The sequence below is a fragment of the Mauremys mutica genome, chromosome 14, assembly GCF_020497125.1.
Source record: "Mauremys mutica isolate MM-2020 ecotype Southern chromosome 14, ASM2049712v1, whole genome shotgun sequence".
In the NCBI taxonomy this organism is placed as follows: Eukaryota; Metazoa; Chordata; order Testudines; family Geoemydidae; genus Mauremys; species Mauremys mutica.
The window spans coordinates 18,418,701-18,441,653 of NC_059085.1; the positions used below are offsets into that span (position 1 = coordinate 18,418,701).

Sequence of the window (22,953 nt, forward strand, 5' to 3'; positions counted from 1 at the left end):
CTTAGGATCAGACAAGCACTGCGAGACTAAACATTTGATATCCTTCAAAAAACAGGTTGGCTACCAGAATTTTTTTCTAAACTTTACAGCTGTTGAGAGGGAATGGCTTGGAACAAATTTTTGTTACCATAATTAATTGCTGATCATCAGTGGTGAATATTGGTTCAAGGGAGAAATCATAAGTCTTATTCTTTCCACTGCTGCAGTCATATCTTACAGCTTAGAGCCAGCTCCAGAAACAATGTGATCTAGAGCTGTAAACACACTGTTACAGAAGACTATGAGAGGGATTAGTTAACTTGTTCAGTGCTATAGGACAAAAATGTGCACCACAGAGGAGGCACTTATGTTGTCCGACTGCTGTACTTGAAACTGGTACATAGGACATGAATGTAGGCATCATTGTAGCAAATGCTTCCTCCCTCAACTCCATGCATAAGGTATGTTTGGAGAGCACATATAAACAGAATTTTGCTAAGAGCAGGAAATATTTAGAAACATTTCTTGTTTACTTTAATAATGAAAAGTAACATTTGATTCCCTGGGTATTTTTTCAGCTGAGCCTTTGAAACTGAACCTAATTACCAGCGTTGCATTACATAGTGGAGCTTTTTCTGTTTGGGTAACAATAGAGACTTTAATGAAACCTAATTTACCCTCTCCTCCCAGTTACTGCACTTTAAGTTTAATTTCTTCACTGTGACACTCCTGGTCTTAAAGTATCAGTTCAGAAAAACATGTCTGTAGTTTTATTTCTTAATGCACTTTGATAGTATTTTTTTCCTAGCAGAAAATAAAATATTTTAATTGGACTTCACTGTCACAGAGTTAGTTGCCAGCCACAGATTTCAATGAAATGTCCTTTATTGAAGATTTAGAAAAACACTCCGTATGCAACAAATATTGATATGACTCTTAATGGCAATGTAGCTGATTAATATCCTTTCATGCTTCACAGCAGCATGAAACACAGTGTTTTAATGAATGCTAACAACAAAGAGTAAACCAGGTGTGTTACTAAGAAACAATCTCTAGTGTGATTTAATTAATCAAAGCATTGCATGGAGCAATTATGAGCAGCCTTGCATAAGTAGCAAAGGTACATGTCCTGGAGTTTTAAATTGGCTTTAAAGAAAGACACCATGTTTTAATAACTATGCTTCATCAGTCACAGAAGAAACCTCTTTCTATTTAGGAGTAATAAAAAAATAAAATACTGATTATGAATTTTTGATTTTTGGTAATTGGATATATGAAAAAAGCTAAACAAAGTACAGGAAATATAACTGAATAACCATATTATATAGAATGCTCTCCCCAACCACTTTGCTCTGAGTGTCCCATGTATGTTATGTGGCCCAAATGCATATCTTAGACAGTGGATCTGCATATTTTATTTTGCCTAGTTTTCCACTGAAACTGGAGTCTGATTAGGTTCTGCAAGAGTTTGGGGTTTATGTATGAGGTTAAATCAGGGTTTGGCTTTAGGCTAAATTCAGCTGAGCTACCACAAACTATTCTAATAAGAACTTGGTGAACTGCAAATGGATTCAACCCAGAACTAAAACAAGAGGAGTGCATTTGGAACCAGGACTTCAAATCTAACCACTTCCAGAATTCATATTTTGTGTTATGTGCAGTACTTAATTTGTGCCAGGTCTTGCCTGAGCTGAGACCTGGCACCTCTAGGCTTGCCACATCAGGTATGAAAGTAAAAAAAAATTGCTTGAGCCCTGGCACTTTTAATTACAAATTGGGCACTGGTTACATATTTGGTGTATCTCTAGTCAAAGCTAACTTAAAGCCACTGATCAGACCAGCTTCACTTGAAATTTGGTGAAAACTCAAGAAGTTCATTGCAGTGCCCTCTTGGGGACCCCAAACATGACTGTAGAGTAGGAATTTTGATGTTTTGGTTACTGAAAGAAAATGTCCTGGATTATACTGCTATCAGATCTGTTTGCCTCAATCCCTTGGCATGACCCCTGACAACATCATAGTAACATATTTCAGTGCTGATCCCAGTGCTTTCCTCCATCTCTTATTACTGTTTTTCAGATTTCAAAATAACAAACGCAGTGTTTGTCTAACATAAATATTATGGGCTAGATTCTCTTCTGTGTTAGCTCCACCTCCAGTGCAAGTTAGATCTACTTCCAGGCAGACAAACTTATGCCCCGATGCCAGATTTTTCATAGGCCCTATTACCATCGTGCAGTGAAGTTTTGAAATGCCCCCTCACCATCTCTGCATACAGCAGAGTGAGGGACAGAAGCACAGGGCCCAGCTGCAGCACAGATGCACTGGCAAAGAGTTCCCCACTAACCCAGGAATTTTTTGCTGGGCATTTGCTGCTGAATTTCGCCCCCTTTATCCTATTGGAGGTAGAAAGGGGTCATAATAACCAAGCTTCAGCCATTAATACTATGAGATAAATGTTTAAAACTCCACAGAGAATTAAAAACAAGAGCTAAATTAATACACATGCTAACAGAAGGAGAAAACATTTTTATAGAAGGAAAGTACTACTTCTACTACCACTGAGTCCTTACAGAGATTTGTCTGTACCAAGCTCTTCACAAACTTTATTAAATTAATGCTTACACATCTTTGTGGGGTAGAGATGTAAATATTATCCTGAAGTGGAGAAACTGAGACAGAAAGGTTAAGGCCTACCTTTTTGAAAACACACACACAAACTATGTGTGACTAGGTGGGATATTCTACTGATGCACACATGGATGAGAAGAATGTGCCCCCAGAAAAACCTTTGGACATGTACAGCCCTGACCTGAAGTTATAACAAATGCTACAGGTTTGCAGCTTGTGCACATGCACTTCTGATCATGCACTTTAAAAAAACAAAAACCTCTTGCCAGAGCTACATTGTGACTCAGTGGCAAAGCCATGACTTGGGCATAGGTGACTTCATTCCAAGTTCCACCTTTAATTCACTATATCATGATACCGTTAAAAATATATTTCTAGAAGAAGTGTCCCCAGGAGCCTCAGCCAGGACTAATATATATATAACTATACAAATAGTTCTTTGAATGTCTTTTCAGATTTATTGGGAAGTGCCAGCGTTCTTTCCTTAATCTTTCAGGTAGACCTGGGAAGGAATGGACTTAAAACTCCAGGCTTTCTTAGGGAAGATCTGGGACCACCTGAATAAACTATCTACCCAACTAATTAGAGCAACCACACACATCCACTTGACGTTGCTTCTAGCATCCAATTCCACATTGTGAGTCAAAGCAATCAACCACCCTCACCGTATGGCCTCCACCTTCCAGGCCCTGATTTCAGAAAAATTGACTTGGTGGAGGGGGCAAAGCTGTGTCCTGCAAATTTGGGGGGAGGGCGAGGGCAAAAAGTGGAAGACATTAGGGAACATATAGATCTATGAAATGTTGGGGGCGGGGGAGCTGTCCCCCACCCTGCAGCAAATGACACTCCTGTCTACCTCCGAGTGGAACAGGGGACAGCTGAGAGATGCATGGAACATTCATGCAGGGGTTGCTATAGAGATCCATGTAACCAGTGATTCACCTTACTGGAACGCTCACCCATCACAAACATCTACTTATCTGCTGAACTGGCTCCTGGTAATGCAATATCTGAGGTAACCTAAGTGACCCCTGCTCAGAATTTGGCCCAAGTTTAGAATGTCTATATAAAGTCTCTTCAGACTTCATGCTGAAAATTAAGCACAAAAGAAATACGGATACAGGACGAGAATATATATAGGGTAAAATACCAGCCACACTGATAGGAAAAACTCCCACTGATTTCAATGGGGCCAGGATTTCATCCTTAATTTACTGATTTATGGTGGAGCAAGGCAGAGCGGTGAGTCAGTTACTAGGTCAGCCTCATCAGTAAAAATAAAACATAATACACTCTTTAAGTAACACATTTTATTTATAGTAGATTGATGCAGGGTAACTTTTTAAATTTTAATTGTTAAGGACATGATTCTATTTTATTGTGAAACTACATTTACAGTAATTTTTTCTTGTAATATTGCTATGCTGCTGGTTGTGTTTTGTTTTAAAGGGGCAGGATATTGAAAGGATATGCACAAAAGGGGCATGATGTACATCTGACCTTTTGTTAGTGCCTTATCTTTGGACATCATCTTTCTAGTTGTACATTCAGTGAGATGAGAAAGATAATGACAGTGAATGTTCCACATTGGGCTTTTATTTTTATGGTCCTGTCTTAAATTCCCTCCAAAAGGAAGTCAATTTAGAGTCAGGCTGCAATTGAGCCCATTATGCCTAGTTATTTCATTGCATAAAGGAACACCTTGTGGTTTGTGAGATCAATGGAACAGAGGCACAGTGGAATAGAGAAATAATAAGATATCTAGCCTGGCTGTTAATTTCCTTGTTAAGGCAGATCTTTAACTATGTAAATTGCAAGGCAGACCCACCCCCAGGAAAGCAACACCCACAGGTTCATGCTGCTGTTGCTATTGATTTGTTTCTATTACTGAGGTACCAAGGAGCCTTAGTCATGGACCAGGACTTGTTCATGCCAGGTTATTGTACAAACACCGAAGAAAATGTGGGTCCCTGCCCCAGTGTGTTCAGCTGGGCTGTCCAGACAAGTTCCTTACTGAGCAAAGCAGCCCTATTACACATAGCATATGCTTAAATTCAATTGAAGTAAATGGGAGTTAAGCACAGGCTTAAATTTAAGATAAGCATGTGTTTGTCATTCTCTATTGAGCAAAGCACTTAAGCACATGCTGAAAGTTAAGTGTTTGCTTAAATTTTGAGCTGAACAGGGATATGCTTTTGCCAACCCCAAGGATTCAAACATGAGGTTCAGCTCTGCAAAGTTATGAGATTGGCTTAAAATCATGAGCTTTAAAAATAATAGATTTGGGATCCCTTTTCTTTGCCTTCTAGTGTTTGAGCCTTTGCAGTTCATGTTTTCCAGGTTTTCTCCACAACAATGAGGGTTAGAACCTTTCTTTTTAAAAAATGAAAGCTGAGATTCACCTGACTCCAAGAGCTGAGTTTTAAAACATTCCCCCCACAAACTATTGAGGGTCAGGATAAAATTGTGAGAGTTAGCAACATGGATGGACTTGAGCTTGCTCTGAAGAGCTTTCCTAAATGAAGACTTCCAGGGATGTGTGCATGGGGCTTTATCATACCTGTTCCTCCAGTCTCCTGCAAGCAGAGTGCAGTGCTCCTGCTACTGCAGGTGCCCCTACTCTGCTGACTGCTTCTTCACACCACTCTGTCACCTTGACTGTTTTTGTTGTGCAGCAGGAAATAGAGGCAGCTAACATGAAGCACACTCATGAACAGCAGACATCAACACAGGCTCTTGTGGGTTTCTGCCTGAATAGCAGGGAGGTGCTGGGACTCTGGATTGAGCGAGACCCCAAAAGAATTTTCATGCCAAACAGGTACAAAAATGCATGCAGTAATATTTATTTGGATATCTCAGGATGTTTCATGGGACAGAATTCTGTAGGGCAAGGTGGGCTTGAGAAGCTTGGTGAGTGGGAGAGGGGGGTGGGAGCTCATTGTTCCTGGGTATGGGGAACCTACTTCCATTTTACAATGTTTTGCACAGTTGATGCTGACTCTTTGAACATTTTTTAATATGTTTACATGTGTTTGATGGGAAACAGGTGAGGACATTTGGAGGTTTGTAGTTGTTTTGCTACTGATGTATGTTTATTGGTGTTTTTACCACACCTAATGTGCTCCTTTGGGAAGTTATTCTGGTAGAGAGTCCCAGATCAACTGCAGATGCACTTACTTTTAAAAATATCCCACTTAATATCTTCTAAAATGTAGGAAATCACCGCTGGTGTTTACACACTTTGGGGTTGATTGTGGAGTTACTTTTAGCCTTGAGGACTAAGGGCAGCATTTAGTTGCAATGCTCTAGGAGCACACCAGGACCAAATTGTGACTCACTATCTAGTCCCGGATTCCTTCCTTGCACCAGCTGGGAAGTAAACTCTGCTAGACCTTTTCACAGATTATCTTCCTCTTTGTTCCTGATCAGCTTTGCTGGCTGAGAAGTTGCAGAATTGCTAGCCCCGCCCAAATTATGAGACCCTACGCTGCCCTCATTCAGAAGCCTTGGCCTGGGCAGAGAGGGATGTGTCTGAGGCAGGCCTGTACCATACAGTTCAGCTCATGGCTCTATGTAACACAGCCTATAGGTATCGTTATGGAGGCTGCCAGAAATTAGAGCATCTGAGGGCTGATCTAACTTACACTTGAGGCAATTTCAGCCTCCATAGCAGCCTGGAGTCTGCAGGATGCAAAGGTAGTTTAAAGCCCCCTTTTCTCAGGGTTACACTTTTGTGCTGCTGCTAAGAGAGGGGCAGCAGAGAATCAGACTCTGCAGATAGACACCATATCTTTCAAACTGATAGAATCTTAACATGGAATAAACCCTCATTTTGTTAAAGTTGACCTGCTGTAACTGCTAGTGAGGCTACAAATAGTCTTCAGGGTTCGACTTTACTTTCATCGTGTATTTTATCATTCTTCCTCCTCCCTAAACGCATGTGCTCTGTCATTTGTTACCTATATGTTGTATGTCTCCCAATCCAAAGTCCTTACAGAGGCAAAACTCCATTTTCTGGAGCAGGAGTTTTGTTTGAGCATGGACTATGTCAAGATTTTGGATTAGGCACTCAAAGTAAAATAAAACCACACGCATGTGATTTCTGAACCAGGTTTGGAGGTTGTGCCCCTACTGTAATTCAGTTCAAGACAGAATGCCAGTGCAACGATAAATACTATCAAAACATGAAAATCACTGGAAAGAAAGATCTAGCATTGCATTTCAGATTTGTTCCCAAAAGACACCCCCATGTCTCTGACAGATGCAGTGAGTGCAGCATAGCTTCTGGTTTCTCTTGACACACAGAGAGTTAGACAAAGAGTACATTGAATAGAGATAGACCCAATGGTTTGGAAATAATTCAGGTATTCCTGGAATGCACAAGTTAATGCCTACTGTATCTGCATAGCTCTTATCCTCTTTTGAATGATTGTGATATTGTAGCTGGGAATGCCACTTGTACTTACTTATTTCAACAGGCAATAAAATAAATATGAGAAACTATTTTCCTTGTTTTAAAAGCACCCCTCCTGAAAAGTAACTATCACTGCACACTTTGTTTCTGCTTATGAAACAGGCCACTATTGCATCAGCAGCAAAATGCTAGTGAGGGTGAGCTGATTAAAGGGGTGCAACTTCTTAAAAAAGGAAGAAAGATTTAAAAAAAAAATCTAGAGGGAAACTTGTTTCCTTTCTTGATAGGTTTGTTTCTGTTAGTCTCCATTTTGGGGTTACTGTGGTTTGTTTGCAGCTGATCTGTATGAGTTATTTTCATCAAACAATCCTAAATAAGCTCTGAAGACAGGAGAATGAGAAATCAATACTGAGCTACTCAAAGGGTTAAGAAACTTCATTTTAAGCAACGTTCATTGTGAATATTCACTCAGAATAGGTATATTTTAGAAGACTTACAGCCACATGCTGAAAATCAGCTTAGTGCTATTGACGTCACTTCAATGTACACTGTGCTGACACTAATTTACACCAGCTGAGGATATGACCATTAAAAAAGTAGATTTCTGCAAGCACTCTAGTCCTTATCTGATGTACTGAAAACTCTAGGAAGGTCTTTGTCATGTAATTATTTCCTGAAAGGTTGGACTCTGTCTTAGATGCATAGAATAAGAAATAGAGCCACTTTGCTTCAAGGTGTCCAAGACACACGCATTCCTTCCTGGAGCTTCCTGGTTGCAGTGGTTTGAGCATACAAACTGCTACATCCAGGGGTTGCAGCGGAGTCCTCCTGATGTAGCTGGTTGGAGCATAGTGGGGGTGGAGCATTATCTTTACCTACTCTCTGCCTTTGTCTTCTCCTGCCTTTTCTGGTGCGTTTTTCCCAGTGGGAGCAACTGGGCAGTAGACCTTGCCCTGTCTTGATCTCAAAGGGTGCAGTTCTGGGTAACCTTTGGCCCCAGGGGTTGTGCAGCGGAAATGGGAGGTTCCTTCTCTGCCTCCCCACTTTATGCCAGTGTATGGGAGAGTCACATTATTGCCCACAGTGAACACTCTCTCCGATGTGCAACAGATTTTTGCTTATAAATTAGATAGTCCACCAACAGGTGGGGCCACGTGAAACTCACTGATGGGCAAATGGAGTCGGACGAAAAACAGACCAAAGCCCAGAACCCAAGCCTACAGCCAAACCCAAGCTTTGTTGAGTCTCTGAAAGTGTGGCACAGCTTTTAAAGAATATGTATTTTTTGTTTTTCACTCCTCTGCACTCCCTAGTCCCAGAACAGCTGAAGAGCTGCATGCTGTTCTCATGGTATTTGTAACTCAGCTGCAAATAGGAAGTGCCCAATGTCATACCAGAGAGACTTACAGCCCAGTTTGGTAGGCATGAGTGCTTTGTATCTGTAACCTTATGATGGTTTGTGGTGGCTGTCAAACATTTTTCAAGTACCGAGGGTGATAACTTCTTCCTCTGATGCTAAGTTGTTGATGAAAGAACTACACTAGAGAAATGAAATAAATGTGTTTATAAGAGTTCTGTAGATATAGGTTAGATGCTTGTGAGAGAGACAGTAACAATTATGTGTTCCAGTACATAATGTAAGTTGGTAGAAATGTGATTGATATCCTACAATAAAAAGGAGTACATAGATGATGTAAAACTTGTATATAGGTAGATTTTTGTGACACCTATTTCTTTTGATGCACCTGTGTATATGCAAGTACATTTCTTCTAAAGCCTTCTAAAAGCTTAATAATTGAAAGTCTTACTCAATTATTTTTTTTCAAAAACATAGTAAATACAGTCCACACATTTAACCCTATTCTTTTAGCAGCTGAATTTACCTTTTGTAATGTGTTCAGTTTTCCATGTTGGTGTAATTGTATATGTATTATAACTTACGTAAGATTTAGTTTAGTTTTTATTTTAATATATTTTTCCGTTCTAATGGAACAAAGTTGCTTCAAACAGTAAAAGGCAATCTGTGATTAAGATATTTGACAACTGAATTCTCAAAATACTGGAAACTATTGAAAAAGCAACATATGGTTTTTGTAGTGTTTATTTCTCTACAAAGAAGAAACTGCAAATTTCAGGGTAAAGGGTTACACATAGTGACAATAGTACATTTGGCTTTAACGGGACTCGCTTCTTCAAAATTATCTTGCAGCTAGGAGCACCAATTGTTATCATTCCTGTATTGCCTAGAGATTGGGGCCTTGTTCTACCAGGCACTGTACAAACACAGAATTTTAATGGTCTTACCATTAGGTCTGCTAAGGTGCGGTACATAGCAATACTGCCCCCTATTAGACCAGGGACCAGGTTGTGAATCTGAAAGTCCCTGAGAAATGCATGGTTTAATCCTTATTCCAGGAGGTCATAAATCTTCACCGGCCCTTTACCCCCCACAGGGAACTGACACTTCCCTAAACAGATAAAGGGGACTGTGATGTTGCACTCCATATGCTTTATGGAAATATGCTTATGAATGTGAATATGATGTAACTGGGATCTGCTTTATGCAAAAGGTCTCTTGTAAGGTATCATTACAAATCTTATAATCTACTGAGTGTGTTCATCCTATTTGTTTGCATGTATTATTTCTATGTCTAAAGTTAGAAGAATAAGATGTAAACATATTAAGTGGAAGCCATTCAGGGTGCTTCAGAACCAATGAACTGTAAATGGCTCTGTTTATTGCAAACCTTCTTGTGTACATGTGGGCCAGCCAGGAAGAATGGAAGCTGGGGTCTTACAATGACATGAGACTATATCACCTGATAATGAAATCCATCTTAAATCTGGTACTTTTCCATTTAGCAGGAGGGGTGATGACCCAGAGAGACAAAGATTCCCGCCTTGTGCCAAAGCTATAAAAGGGGGTGGAGCAGGATAAAGGGATGGCCAGTCATGAGAAAACCCAGGTTACCACCTGAGATGGAACTAACAAGGGTTGTACCAGGGGAAAGGATTGGGCCCAGACTAGGAAGGAATCTAGTCTGTGAAAGAAGCTTATTGGAACATCTCGGAGGGTGAGATATTATCTGTAATCAGTTTCTTAATGTATTAGGCTTCGACTTGCATATTTTTGCTTTATTTTGTTTGGTAACTTACTTTGTTCTGTCTGTTATTACTTGGAACCACTTAAAGCCTACTTTTTATGCTTAATAAAATCACTTTTGTTTATTAGTAAACCCAGAGTAAGTTATTAATACCTGGGTGAGCAAACAGCTGTGCATATTTCTCTATCAGTGTTACAGAGGGTGAACAATGTATGTGTTTACCCTGTATAAGCTTTATACAGAGTGAAACAGATTTATTTGGGGGTTGGATCCCATTGGGAGCTGGGTGTCTGGGTGCTGGGGTCAGGTAACCTGCAGAGCTGTTTTCACTTAAAGCCTGCAACTTTGGGGGCATGGCCCGGACACTGGGTCTGTGTTGCAGTAGGCTAGCATGTCTGGCTCAACAAAGCACGGTTCTGGAAGTCCCAAGCTGGCAGGGAAAACGGGCTCAGGGGTAATTTCAGCACGTCAGGTGACAGTCCCAAAGGGGACTCTGTGACCGAACCCATCACAGGAACATCATCATTATCATCATCATCATCTCCATTTTACAAACAGGGAACTATGACACAAAAAGATCAAGTGACTTGCTCACTATCACATAGGAAGTCTGCGGCAGAGCTAGGAATTTGGTTTAGATCTCCTGAGTGACAGAATACTGTTCCTTCTGGTGAAAAACTAGTAGTGTTAGATGTGTTTCTGGAGGTAAGCATCAAAAGGAGGAAAGTTAATAATAGGTGCATGATAGATGCAGACCCATTTTGGGTACACACTTTTATATACTTTTTTTCTTCCTTTTATATGATGCTTGTCTGTGATATGTTGGCAATAGCTTTATAACAGGAGAGTCTGAGGGATGAATTCAGCTGACATAAGTTGTTGCAACTGCAGTTATACTGGTAAAATATCTTGGCCCTTGGTTTCAAAAGTAACCATACCTATACATTTGGTCCATCTGCAGATACCTTTCTCCTAAACAGTATGGAGCTTCTGAGTGATTCTACGGCCAGGTCTACACTACAAACTTATATTGGTATAACTATGTTGCTCAGGGGTATGAAAAATCCACACTTCTGAGTGACATAATTATACCAACTTAACCCCTGGTGTAGACAGTGCTATGGCAGTGGGAGAGCTTCTCCGGTTGACCGTCTCTCGGGGACGTGGATTAATGATGCTGACAGGAGAAGCTCTCCTGATGTAGTAGTGTCTTCACTAAAGCGCAACAGTGGCACAACTGCAGTGTTGTACATGAAGACAAGTCCCTGAGTTTAGTTCACTAGAATACTGTATATAAAATGTATTTTGTGCTAAATAGAAATGCTGAAGCAATTATAGATGCTTAGGTTACAGTTGGATGCATTACAGCATATTTCTCTGGGGTTTTGAAATATCATGCTTGATAATTTGATAAGCATAAGAAATTTAATAAAGTCTAATTAACATTGTGTAATATAAAATGTACGGTAAATGCTGTTTGTATATCTCACACTGATAAACAAGAAATTGTATGCCATAATGTCTCAACAGTTAGCTGCATCAGTGCTAAATGTTGCTTTTAATTAAACAATAAAGAATGTAACACCCTTTATTGTATTGCTGTAAATTTTGATGTGGTACAACAATTTGATTCCTTAAAAATTAATTGCCTAGGAATGTGTTTAAGTAATATTGATTATGCTGGTGCCTCACGTTGATCCGTTATACTTAACCCGGCATTTAAAATATCTTTTTTCCATTATGCATTTGTGATGCAAGAATAAAAGAAAAGTACAAAACAAATAGGCACTTGAATTCTAATAGCAATAAGCAATAAATGTCAGGCATCTGGAAATTATGGTTGCAATTTCATCAGAGTACACTTTGTTCTTCTATTATGCCTGTATGAATTTTGCTACAGGCAAAATCTATTACAGATAACTGTTAAGAACCTTTCTAATCTACACAGATAGTCATGGAAAAATGCTAGAAAACTAAATGTTAGAAAATGTAATATTGCAGAGTAAAACTGACAGAGAAAATAATGTGACCATATTTAGAACAGCAAATGATAATTTCTTTAAGATCATGGTGTAATAGAAGTTTCTGGGGTATTTGACCCTGCTGAAGGGCATATGACTGATAATATACCGTATATCATTATATGTGTTTCTGTACTGTATATAGATAGATACTTATCTCTCTATTGTGGGTTGGTTATTTTGCTTGTTTAATGATTGCTACCTGAAATAGCAATTACAAAGTCAGAGTATACATGAGAAGCCAGTATTTTTCCACTGGCAATGGTTATATTTGAATAATGAGTATTTCTGTTTCAGGTCATCTCTACTGTCCTTCTGAAAAGGCATAGCTTGGTGTACTTTGTTGATACATTCTGACCCTGTATAGCTTTTTCACTGACTCTGTGTACATTTACTTGTAGAAGCTTGTTGATAAGATTCCATCCGTCTTCTAGAAGCCGCTCATTTATAGTATCTGATGTTTTGATGCTAAAAATCACTTCTCATGTTAGGCTAAAGTCACCCTTGGATCACATTGACTCCCATCAGCATAAAGCAGGGTTCAGAAGAACCCTGGTGAGAAAAAGTCTCCTGGAAAAAACCTGGGGTGTTGGTAAGAGGCTGTAACCTCACCATCCATCTGTGGGGTTCAGCGCTTCCCCAAAAGTGCTAACTGGGGAAGGATGAGTTTGGGATGGATGGGGAAGATGTACTGCTTCAACTAATCCTTACAACAGCCTTTTTTGTGGGCCCCCCAGGGAAATTTACAACAGCCATCCATTGGTGACATGCTGAAAGACAGGCAGTGCTGGAAAGATTCTGCAGTGCAACTGGTCTCACTGGTACAGGGAGGGGCAATTTGTGGCTTCCTTTCCCAGTATGAGTAAACAATACCTGCTCATTCCCAAATTCATGGGGAGCATCGAGTTGCCCTTCTTGGATGGTTGCCTGTTATTGTATTGTGTGTTTACTACGTTGTATAGAAAGGATGAGGCAGGTCCGGTAGCACTGTCCTGTCTCCTTTACATAATCTCTTTGTTCATTTGGCATGTTTTACAGCTATAGGTTTTGATTTTTTTTTTCATATAACGGTAGCAATTTCATTTCTGGAGTAAGAAACCTCTCTATGTTTACCGGGATGTTCACTGCCACTGAGGATAGTCTTTCCACAATAACAAACCCTTAAATGTAGTCTTTGCTTGCTGAAGTTTTCTCTCTCCACCAACAGGATGATCATTCTGAACAGCCAGCACCGGAGAGAGAGACACAACTTGTCTCTTTATTCATGCTACAAAAGAAATGAACTTTGGCCTACTTCATTTATAGCCAAATCTGAAGAATGGACCACAAAATTGATAGCTAAACAAAAGTAGAAATTGCTTCAATACAGTAGTAGCAAGTAGAAGAAAAAAATGAAGTATCAGGATACATTTTTATATGAGAGGGTAACCAGAGATCTATGTCACAAAGTTTGATTAAATAATGTTTATTCAGGATGGATGAAAACCTGTGGCTGTTTGGGAAATGTAGGTTCTTTTGGTAGCTTCTTGTCCTGGACAATCTGCCAATCTTCAGGGAGACCCTCTGTTTACCAAGACATTTGGTGGAGGTAGGAGGTGAAAGACCTTAGAGGAATAAGTTTGGTCCCATGATGGGGGAAAGCAGTGAGGATTTAAAAATAAATAAATAAATGCGACCCCTAACGTCAATCAGGATTTCAGGGCTGTGATTGTCTAAAATTCCACTACTATCCTGTGGGTAGCAATAAAGCTCCAAATTAAAAGACACACAGTGAACTTTATCTTGAAGGCTAAAGCAAAAAATTTTCATTTGTGCAATTTGCATTGGCCCTGCTTTTATCCCACAGTGACCTTGCAACAGTAACATATTCCCACATGACAGAGAAGCTCGATTATTGTAATTCCCTCTTACTGGTGCTGCCCTGTCACTTTCAGCTTCTTCAGAGGGCAGTTTCATAACTGCTCATTGGTTTGAACTGCTTGGTCATATTATGGCTTGGGCTCTCTTTTGTTGACTGCCTCTAAAGTGCCAAATTGGCTTTAAATTGGCACTAAGGGCAGCTAGTGAAGTTGAGAGAACTTGAAAGGGCCTGGTTTTCAGAAAGTGCTTTGAGGTGTCTCAACTCAGATACCCCGAAACTGAGGTACCTATTGTCTTCTGAATCCCTCAGACCTTTAGTGGTGTTGAGACCCTCACTGTGTTCAATGCCTGTTCCTTGACCCTTGTACAGTTCGATCTCTGTGGTCTTACAGTATCCTCTGGGTCTGATTCTCACTATTATTTCTGATGTGGGCAGGCATTTGTGCTTTTGCTGGAGGTGGGAGAAACACTATAGGACTCTCTTCCACCTGAAATCCATCTTCCTTTTAAAAACAACAAAACCTCTTTAAACTATTTTTCCTCCCCAAGTAATTTTAAAATGAACACTATTGGATCTCTATTTATTATCTTCCCTTTCCACCCCTGTCTTTCCTGTTATACAAATTGGACCCTTCATTTGTTGTTTGTTTTTGTTTTTTAACTCTTTGTATTTAATAAGCTAGTGTTTAATGATGTTCCTAATATATTGTATGTGTAGTTTTGTACAGGTCCCTAAGTGCTTTGGAAAGGGGACCCAATACTAATGATTCATTATTAATTATTATATATAACAGAATGATTACATGTAACCAAATAGGCTTCAATCCTTCAAGGTGCAAAGCACTATGAATCTGATCCAGTAAACTTCTTAAGCACATGCTTATCTTACTTAAACTAAGCATGTGCTTAAGTGTATTGTTGTACTTGGATCTTTCAGGATTGAGCTCATGGACGAGTTGATGGGTTGGCTACAGTATTGCCAACTGCAAGTGTTCAAAAATCAAGAGCCAGGCCCTAAAAATCATGACATTTGGCAATGCTGTGGCAATAATAAAGGATGTTGGATAACAGTAACGTGGGAATTGCCATAATGAACAGAGCAATGATTTCTCTATTCTGGTATTATGTCTCCTGTAATGATGGTTCTGTATCTTTCATAGAAAGGTAAAAATCTCAATAATGTACCTGGCCATATTGCAGTCTTTGGGAAGAGGGTATTCCTGATGTTGTCCTGTGAAAAGCTTGTGCCTGAACTTTATAATTTGTATACTAACTTGGCTGATTGCAGATCCTATTTTTATATTCTTACTCTTCTATGGATCATCAAACATAGCAATCATTAGAAACAGGGTGGTGATTTCTCTTGGTTAATCTACATTATATTCTGTGGAGAATAAGGAAGTTATATAGTATTTTTTAAATATTGTATGTCCGTCTGTAGCAGGGTCCTGCAGGGCGCTTTTGGTTCCTGCCCCTGCTGGGCTGACAAAGTCACTCAGAGACCCTGGGGTCAGTAACCACTGGTTTCGTTTATTTACATGTTGTGCTCCCTCCACCTTTTCACCATACTCTGCTTGGGTTCTAGTGTTTGCACCCAGGAGGGACGAGCTATCGCTCTGCTTTCGCTCTCACTCCTGGCTTCCTTCCTCCCTCCCAAACTTTTATATAGCCCCAGGCTTATTGGGCAGGCAGCTGTCTCCCATTCACCAATTAGGCACAGGTTTTCTCTAGCCAGCTCCAATTTACTTTCCTGGTGTGTGGGCTGAGTCAGCACTTCTTGCCCAGCACGCTGTCACACCCTCAAGTTATCTGTAAGATTTTAACCTGTCTGATAGTTACCTGCCTGACATCCAGAAGTTAAATCAGAGGAGGCAGTTAAAGTGAAAAACAGGAACCAACACAATGACAAATATAAGGTGCCTACGGAAGCTATCAATTGGGAGTAACCTCTTCTGGGCTCCACCTAGTCTGGTGAGGGGTATTCTTCTCCAACCAAACCCGAGGCTCAAAAGAATCCTATATCTTAGAGATGTTGGCCTAGTGAAGGAGGAGGGGTAGATTGTCAGCAGACTGAGGCTGACAACCAGACTGAGAGAGACAGGGACTGCTGCATACAGGCTGGTTCTCATAACCCACAGATGGGTTTAAGCTGGACCTACTTCAGCTCTGGGACAAGTGTAGGTAAGGAAATATATATATGTATATGTGTTAAACCATTTTCCCACCTGCTACACTAACATTTGTCAATTAAATGCCACTTTAGTCTGAAGATGCTGTTTTGGAATCACTTCAATCAGCTTCAGTCAAAGGCTCCCAGAGATAATGGTCTTACAGGTGCCAAACCCAGTGGGGCCTGTCACACTGGCACTGTTTGGAACCAGTGGGCCAGAAATCCATGAGCGTGGTTGGGCCATGGGGTTCCATCCAGAGTGAGGTGCAGGAAGCCAGGCTTGTCGCTTGAGGGGTGCACTTGAGAGGGACTGAAAGGGGTCTCTTGCACAGCTTGCCCTGTAGCAGTGACTGTGTCTTTTCTGAATATTCCTGTTCTGTTCACCTCAATCCTATCTCCTAAGAGAGATTTTTGTATACTGTAAATTTAAAAAAAAATTATCCATTTTTGACATTGTCTCCCCTTGCTCTTGGACAAAGAAGAGGTTAAACAGAAGCACCTAAATGGTCTCCGCCATAATATTTATTTCATATATCTCTGTCACAACTCTAAGCCACAGGTGTGGTAGATATGAGTATTTCGTGGTCAGACTGGTTCAAACTGTTTACATGTACAGGGCCAAACTGTGCCTTTCCTTTGGAAACAAAGGGTGGATTCTGACCTGAAAAAGGGCAAGAGTTGTCCTGGGAAAGTACTACAAATTACTCCACTTACTAGTTGGCTGGAAATTGAAGTTCTCATGTTGATTCACATAGTGATAAGTAAATTCTCCAAGACTTGAAGTGGTGGTTCCCATTGTCCCTGTAACACGTGCTAAAACAGTATGGCTCCTTTCTCCCTCTAGTTGGATCATGTATTGAAGTTTAGGAATCTGCTACTGAGTTAATGGCCTGGGTCCTCTAGCTCAAGTAATAGAAGCTCATGCTATTAGATACAGAACTCAAGGTTGATTCTCTGCAGGCAGGCCGGCCATCTTGGCATGTTGTTACATCTACAAAATCCAGGACTTACACTGAAAATGAAACTAACATAAAATTCTTCTGCGTTTCTTTCCTCTCTGCTTATCAAACTTTACTCTAATAGGTAACATTTTTATCTATAGAGCGAAACTTGCCCTACTTTGAACATTTACCCTATGGGAACAGGTTCAGGGGATTTTGACTGGTATGTTTATAAGGATATCTGTGTTCCACCAAAAAGAGAGAAAAACCAACTAGAACAGAAACAAAACAATCCTGAAGGATTCATCTTCAAATGAGCTAAGTCCTGCCTCTAATATAACATCTGATCTAGTGTAATAATGGTAGTGTAATTTTTTCTGACAGGTGTTCTCAAATGTCTGATCATTCCTACTGAAGAAATATAAAAACATTTTCATATTTAATGACAAAAAAAAATGAACAAAGCATATTAATGTCTTTGATGCCACAAGGATTGCAAACCCTAAGGCTACAGTTTGTAGTGATCATATGGGAGTATCTATGAATTTTTCAAGAACGAGGGCTGGATTCTGACTTAAATGGGACTACTTGTGTGAGTAATGGGAGTAACTGCTCATCACTGTGCACAAAGGGTTCACAAATTGGTCCTTTGTAAGTGAGATTACAATCAGACCTCAGTCTTTGGCTCTCTTTTAACAAGGATGTACAGCATGCATCATAGGAATAAACAAAGCCCTTTTTGAAGATGTGTGCTCTATTAAGTTTTAAGTTAATATTCAGTTTGCAGCTGGTCATACATAGTAACTTTTATATTCAGATCAAATACTTATTTGAATAGAATTTATTCAGAATGGCATTCCAAGATCAACTCTCTGTATACTTAATAGAAATGTCATTTTGAATAAAAATGGTTTATCTGAATAAATTTGTTCATAATTCTGCTGATCATGGGCAAACGTCTTTTATTTTCATGTAAATTTTGGATACAGTAAGCCCTCTATCAGCTTTTGTTGAAGTTTTATATTAGGATAATTTTAAAATTCTGGATATTGTATTAAAATGCACACAACATCAAGCTAAGAAGACATTTCTTGTCAAACTGAGCATTCTCACTCAGTTCCCCATTGTATGCCAAAAGTATTTCAAACATTTGCAAGATTACCTTTTTAATTTTTTTTTAAACCTTTTGGTTCTAATCAGGTTCAGCATAACCTTTATTCAGTATCACAAAACTCTCCCCAGATCTCTGCCTTGTATCACTATGACTCTCTCACTAGTCTCAATTCAGTGATCCTTATTAATATCCTACAGTTCCCTACATCCCAATAGTTGTAGATATCTTTATTTCCTTTTTATTTCCCCGGTTTTACTCATAAGCCATACTAATTCTAATCACATATTTTTCAGTGATCTCCCATATTTACCTACCTTCCCCTAGCACAGCTCTAGAATTTTCTTCAGCCTAGTATTTTTCCAGGCCTTTTTCACCACCACCATCATGGCCTTCATCTTTTTTATGGTAACCTCCTCTTCTCAGGCTTCTCTAATACGCACACCACCCCTTCCAGTTTATACAAAACACAGCTGCTAAGGTCATTCCTTTTGCTCATTGCTTGATCACACTACTCTTTTTCAAGTCCTTCCACTGATTTCACCCTTTTTCATCACAAGTTCAAGCTTCCTTCAAGGTCCTTTACAAGTCTGTTTCTTCCTAGTTAACGGCTTTTTTTCTCTTACCACGTTTCCTCCCTCCCTTCCTCCCTGCTCCCTCTATTCTGCCAACAATGGCAACATTGGCTGCTTTTCAGTCTGCTTCTTTTGCAACTCACTTTTTGCACTTTCTTTCACATTGCCCTTTAAACCCTTCTTAACTGATTGGTAGAGCCATTGCTCTTGCCTCAAGACCTCTTCTACCAAATCATCTGCATGAAATTTAGCCAGCTTATATTGGCACGCTACAGATAATGTAATTTTAAAAACATTAAATACAATATACCTTATATATATATATTATGACTTGTTTATCCCTCATGTCCAGACTTCATACATTGCTTGTCATCTTGGATCCCAGTCCTGCAAGATGGATCTATGCTGGCCCAGGAATCGGCTTTCGTGGGTGGGATTATAGAATCAGGGTGTTAGATTGTAATCACTTTGGGACTGACTTTACATGTATGTCTGAAAAATGCCTAGCACGTTGTGGCTGCTACCAGAATACAAATGTACAGTAATAACAAGAGTCCTGCTCTCAATGTTCAGCTTCGCTTAGGCTTGAAGCACTTGGAGACCTCTTTTCTTTATTTATTATTTATTGGAATTTCTGAATTTCAGCATCTTTCATCCAAAATCAGGGCCCTTTCCATCATCTTTACATGAGACAAGACACAAATTGTTTGGCATTTCTGGTACTTGAAAACACTGTTCCTGTTCTGTGTGTGCTCGGATTGTAAGCCCTGCACCACTTCCCAGTGGGAAATTGACAAGGAGCAGCATGAAGCCGATGGCTTGGGGCGTTGAAATAATGAGTAGCAAAAGATATATAATATTTTACTTTTAAAAATTTTTTAAACATAATTAAAAGATCTTCTCATTTATTTTGACCACACTTTCTGGCTAACAGTTTAAACTGGAATCTCCAGTTACAGTTATGCTGGCTAAATCTCAGTTGGAAACTAAATTAAAAATCCTAAATTATGAAAATATATTATCACTAATGGGAGCTGTGGGTATTGATGATTTCCATTAGGAAACTGGTACTAAAGGCCTACATCAGCTCAGTGGTTGGTGCTTCATCTTGAGACGTGGGAGACCCCGGTTAAAATCCTTTTTTCTTCTCTAGCAGAGAGGGGGGAAGTGAACCTGGGTCTCCCATATCCCAGGAGAATGCTCTAATCACTGGGCTAAAAGTTTATAAGGTGGGTATCATCTTCTCCTCAGACATTTTGTATAGAGCAAAGCAGGTGCCTAACTCATTCCTGCAAGAAATGTCTTAGACACCTCAGGTAGCTGACTTCAGGTTCCTGTTTGTGGATCGCTAGCAGAGTTAGGCACCACCCTGAAGCCTGGATTTAGGTGCCTATTACCACCTAGAGGGTAGGGCTTAGCATACGCCCCTGCCATTGGTATCTCCCATTGACTAGCTTAGGTGCCTTCTCACCTAGTGTACTGGTTTTTATGGATGACATTCTAAGGTGTGCATCTCTCTCTCTCTCTCTATTCATTGTACAGGGAGCCTAGGTGCCTAAATCAGCTTGTGGATCACAGTGTTGTTCCTGTGATTTTTTTCCTAGGTACCTTAAAGTTCAGCTCTGTGGTGCTCAGTGCTGCAATCCCTTAGTCCCTTTGTGGATCCCACCATTAGTCCGCATTGCCATTTTAGTCCTTGGCCTCTTTGCTGAGACTGCCAATTAAAGATGGATTTCTGTTGATTGACTGCTAAACTAAGACCACCTGCTCAACAGATGCACAGGAAGTTACAGCCTTTAGATGGTGATCTTGCTTAATGAAGATCTTACTCTCTTTTTTCCTTCTTCAATGCATCCCCTCTGTAGAAGAAGCTGTGACCCTATTAAATGACAATGGAATTGTTTAATGGTTCACAGTGTTCTCTTTAAAAATACATGTTCATCATCCACAAACTTGTAATAACCAAAGTCTCCTGTGTTATCCCATTTGCTTATTTAATGTCACAAAGTAAGGTGTCACACTATAAAATGCAAATACGTTGATCTTGATAGCAGTGTGTTTTATACTGATGTTGAGTAGTGTAGTTACATTATATTACATACAAGGTGTCAACTAATTATGCATTAACAGATCTCTTATGTAATTGCATTTCAGAAACCATTTCTTTATTTCTTTGAGATGAACATTTCTCCTAAAGTGCAAGAGAAGAGTTACTATAAATGCCAGTACAGATAGAAGTGTTGGAGATGTTTGGCTGAAAGGATTCATGTTCAGCAGCATGATTGCTTGGTTAAGGTATTGTACAGAATAACATGATGGATAATTAATATCATGTTCTATTTTTTGTGTGTCTTCTTCATTCCAACTCTAATTAATGTCCCTTTTAATTAATAGGCTAGTAACAAAACTTAAGATGGATTGAAGGGAAGAAGTGGGTATCATTTATAACAAAGGTAAGAATATTTGCTTTTTGAATAAATATCAATTTTAACCTAACATTTTTTCTTTAAAAAATAATCACGTCTGTTTTTCAGTCCTCTTTATAGAATAGTATATTGAAGACAAGAGTTGTTAAATAAATGTGTGTACTGATTGTATCAGAAACGACTTTACAGAAAAATCTGCAAAATGTTTTGGCAGTGCAAAATACCCATCCCCCCCACCGCTCCCCCAAACAACCCCAAACATATTTTTAGCAAATGGTGTGATTATTTTTTTTTTTTCAAAAGCACACAGAAGTGGCCTAATTCTTCTCCCTTGGAGCTCTGATCCCAATGAATTTAATGGAAACTGAGTTAGGCCTGCACTGATTCTGGAAATTACATTCAAAGTCTTGAGTTAGGATTTACTTTTCATAAGCATCCTAAGTGGCCTCTTTTTCATAACTGCTCTGATCAATTTTCTATATGAATTTAGGAGTGTCAGTTTGGGCTCCTGTCTTTTGAAAGATCTTGTCATAAGAATTTAAGAGTGACGTCTTGGCCATTAATGGGAGTTTCGCCATTGTTTTCAGTAGAGCCAGGACGTCTCCCTTGATTTTTAAAGGCCTTAACAGTGTTTGGTCCTGGCAATAGAATTGTAAATTCTTTGGGGCAGGGTCTGTCTTTTTGTTCTGTGTTTAAGTGCCTAGCACCAGGGGGTCTGGCCCCTGACTGGGGTTCCTAGAACCTACAGCAATACAAATAATAATAACTATTATTATTAACAATGCTACTCCTTGATTTTACTGTTGCTGAATCTGTGTGGTAATGTCTCCTACTTTCTTTATGTCCTTGGACATACATGTAGTAGAGTAGGAAATGAGTAAAGTAAAATGTTCTTTTATCAGTCCATCTTCATGGATTAAATTATCAAATATGGATACAACAGGTGGGCCTGCTAACCTTCAGATGTGCAGGGTTTTGCCTGTTCAGTCTGACTAATTGCATGCAGATCTAATCATTTGTAATTGCAGTGAATTCAAACACATTATTTGTGTGGGGGGGGGGGGGGACTCACTGCGCCCCCATTTGGAAGTACATCTCCAGAACCCTACAAGGGCTGAGACATACTGACTAATCAATTCTGTCTGCATTTCACATCACGATGTCATCACAGTCGCAGGGTGAATTTATTCCCACTGTGCAGCAGAAAGTCCTGTGTTGGAAGGCTAGCAAATAATTTAAAAAATGAAGAAGGTATGTCTCTCCAGCCAATTAAAATTTGCAGGTGCAATAACTTTGCTATCAACAGTCTTGGTGTTTATCTGCAAAGTTATATCAAGAAATATTTTGAAAAAGCATTGGGAACTTAGCCCATTAGAAAAAATGTACTTACTAACTGATGCTGGAAAGATAAATTAGAAGTACTGATTCAGTACTGATTGTGCTATGTTGATATGAATTAAACGCCAAAATGCTAGAGATCCTGGAAAAGCCAGATTCTGGGTGGAAAGCAAAGTGAGGCTGGAGGAGGAAAGTAAAGAGAAGAAAAAACTGCATAGTGCTGAATAAACAGAGGTTAATCAGAACTCAAATTACGAAGGGGGAATATGTTCACAGATAATTAGATTTATGTAGTTATTTATAAGGGGCAATTCTGTTTCACAGAGCACAGATTATTTGTCCTGCAGCTATTGGGAATACAATGACACACTTTAATGACAGTG

General features: G+C 39.5%; 1 long non-coding RNA gene across 5 annotated transcripts in view; it reads left to right on the forward strand.

Moving 5' to 3' along the window:
- The first annotated feature begins 3,576 nt into the window (after positions 1-3,576).
- The window catches only part of LOC123349464, a 148,935-nt gene continuing 129,558 nt past the window's right edge, over positions 3,577-22,953 (forward strand). For 3 of the 5 annotated variants that reach the window (XR_006573559.1, XR_006573555.1, XR_006573556.1), the window contains exons 1-3: positions 5,290-5,428; positions 20,961-21,101; positions 21,201-21,259. This is a non-coding gene — a long non-coding RNA (uncharacterized LOC123349464). Of the gene's footprint in view, positions 3,853-5,289; positions 5,429-20,960; positions 21,102-21,200; positions 21,260-22,953 lie in introns of those variants that run through there. The other 2 variants (XR_006573558.1, XR_006573557.1) reach the window with 2 other exon arrangements.